The sequence below is a fragment of the Carlito syrichta genome, unplaced genomic scaffold (assembly GCF_000164805.1).
Source record: "Carlito syrichta isolate Samal-C Ts95f unplaced genomic scaffold, Tarsius_syrichta-2.0.1 Scaffold311497, whole genome shotgun sequence".
Lineage (NCBI taxonomy): Eukaryota > Metazoa > Chordata > Mammalia > Primates > Tarsiidae > Carlito > Carlito syrichta.
The window spans coordinates 122,203-124,858 of record NW_007255593.1 but is presented as its reverse complement, the minus strand read 5'-3'; positions in this window follow the sequence as shown (position 1 = coordinate 124,858).

Below are 2,656 nucleotides of genomic sequence, written 5' to 3'. Positions count from 1 at the left end.
GTCATCCTTGTCTCAATTTTCTGCAGTCGGGAGAAGGGGCCGGAAAGGGACCCGGAAGCAGTTCCCGCTGGCCCCCAGATGTGAATGTGTAGAAATGACTTCTCAAGTCGGCTTCATTATTAGCACCTCCTTATTTAACATCTGCTGCTGTCCGGGTTCAGTGGCTCAGCCTGTAATTCCACCACTTTGGGAGGCCGAGGTGAGTGGATTGCCTGAGCCCGCGGGTTCGAGACCCGCCGGGGCAACTTGGCGAGACCTTGTCTCTACAATACATCAAAAATTAGCTGGGCCTGGTAGGGCACACCTGTAGTTCCGGCTACTTGGAAGGCTGAGGCGGACGGATTGCTGGAACCCAGCAGGTCGAGGCTGCGGTGGCTGGGAGCGTGCCACTGCACTCCAGTCTGGGCGACAGAGTGAGACTCCAACTCAAACAAAACAAAACAAAACAAAACAACAAACATCGGATGCTGCCTCAGTGGTTCTGTTATAAAAATTTTAATGTCTGTGATTAAAATTCACAATTTAGAAGCACTTCTTAACACCTGAAGATGTAATTGTTTTAAAAAATAGAACTGGGGGCCAGGCGCGGAGGTTCACACCTATAATCCTGGTTCTTTGGGAGGCCGAGGCAGGAGGATCACTTGAGCTCAGGATATCAAGACCAGCCTGGGCAACATAGGGAAACCTTGTCTCTACAAACCCCCCCTCCCAAACTAGCTGAGCCTGGTGGCATGCACCTGTAGCACAGCTATTCGGGAGGCTGAGGTGGAAGGATTGCCTGAGTACAGGAGGTTGAGGCTATGATGAGCCGTGATGGTAGTGAGCGTCGTGGGTGACAGAGTGATACCCCAATTTAAAAAAAATGTATATACATAGAACTTGGGGTAAAGGGAGAGACCACTTCCAAAAACAGTTTTATTTCTTTTTTACTGTGGTGAAAAACACACAACATGAAACTCACCATTGTACCCATGTTAAGTACTGTAGAGTCCAGTGGCATCAAGTACATTCACATCCTTTGTCCACCCCCCGATATTATCCAGCCTCCCAAACTGACCCCATGTCCTCCTGGATATGAGGTGGTATCTCGTTGTGGTTCTGATTTGCATTTCTCTAATGTTTAGTGACGTTGAACATTTTTTCATGTGCTTATTCACCATTTGTGTATTTTCTTTGGGAAATTTCTATTCAAGCTTAAAATTTTTTGTGGGTTTTGTTACTGTTGAGTTTTTATATATTCTGGATACTGATCCTGTATGATTTGCAAACTTTTTTTTCCCATTCTGCGAGCTGCCTTTTTATTCTGTTAAAGTGTCCTTTGATGCACCAAAGTTTTTAATTTTGATAAAGTCCAGTTGATCAGTTTTTAATGTTTTATTGCCTGGAAATATACCCAGGAAATCCTTGCTAATTCTAGTATTGTGAAGCTTTCTGCTCTGTGACTTTTTTCTAAGAGTTTTCTAGGTTTTAGGTCTTACATTGAAGTCTTTGATGTACTTTGAGTTAATTTTTGTATATGGTGTGAGCATGCTTGACAAACATTTGACTGAATGAATGTATTATTTCTGGCATATAAGACTCCCTGATGTGGCCACTATGGTGGCTCATGCTTGTAATCCCAGCACTTTGGGAGGCTGAGGTGGGAGGATTGCTTGATCCCAAGTGTTTGAGACCAGCCTGGGCAACATAGTGAGAACTCATCTCTACAGAAAATTTTTTTATTTTTTGAGTTGGAGTCTCACTCTGTCGCCCAGACTGGAGTGCAGTGGCCGCTCCCGGCCACCGCAGCTTCAACCTGCTGGGCTCCGGCGATCCTTCCACCTCAGCCTTCCCAGTAGCCGGAATTACAGGCGCGCACGCTCAGCTGATTTTTTAAAAATTTATTGTAGAGATGAGGTCTCGCCTGCCCAGGCGAGTCTCGAACCTGCGGGCTCAGGCAATCCACTCACCTCAGCTTCCTAAAGGCGCGGGATTACAGGCTGAGCCACCGAGCCCAGCTTCTACAGAGAACTTAAAAAAAAATTAGCTGGCTTCTGACTCAAAAATAAAAAAAGACTTCTTGATAAAGAATATCATAAAAGCTGAGAACATTTCAGCTTCTTTTCAAACTTTAATTCAACAAGTATTTAAAGCCAGCAAATATGCCAGGCCTGTCTAGGGGCTGAGACAGTGGGGGTGATCACAAGATGGTGGCTCTGCCCCAGAGGCCTGCGTTCTAGCCTGGGACATCAGCTCCTTGCCTTTAGCTTTCTCAGTGGCGACCCATGACCATCCACATGTTAGACCCTGAGTCCAACATCTAGAAGTGGAAGGAAAGCACCGCCATGTAGCTGCTTACCCTCTGCCCATCTCTCGCTACATGGTTTTGCATGTCTTTTTTTTTTTTTTTTTTTTCATTAATCAGTATTTTTTATTATGGTTTTGTTAATCAGTATTTTTTATTATGGTTTTGTGGGGAACAGTTAAGGGTTAGGTGTACAATGACGTTTCATTCAGGCACCCTGTAGATAAGAAGTGTTTTCCCATCCCCCGACAGATATTTGCTACTGTTAATCCCATCCCCCTCCCCCCCATAGTTCCCCAGGACCATCATTCATTTTCTCATAGTATTGCATTGGATGTTCAAGGTCCATTATATGAGTGAGAACATGTGAAT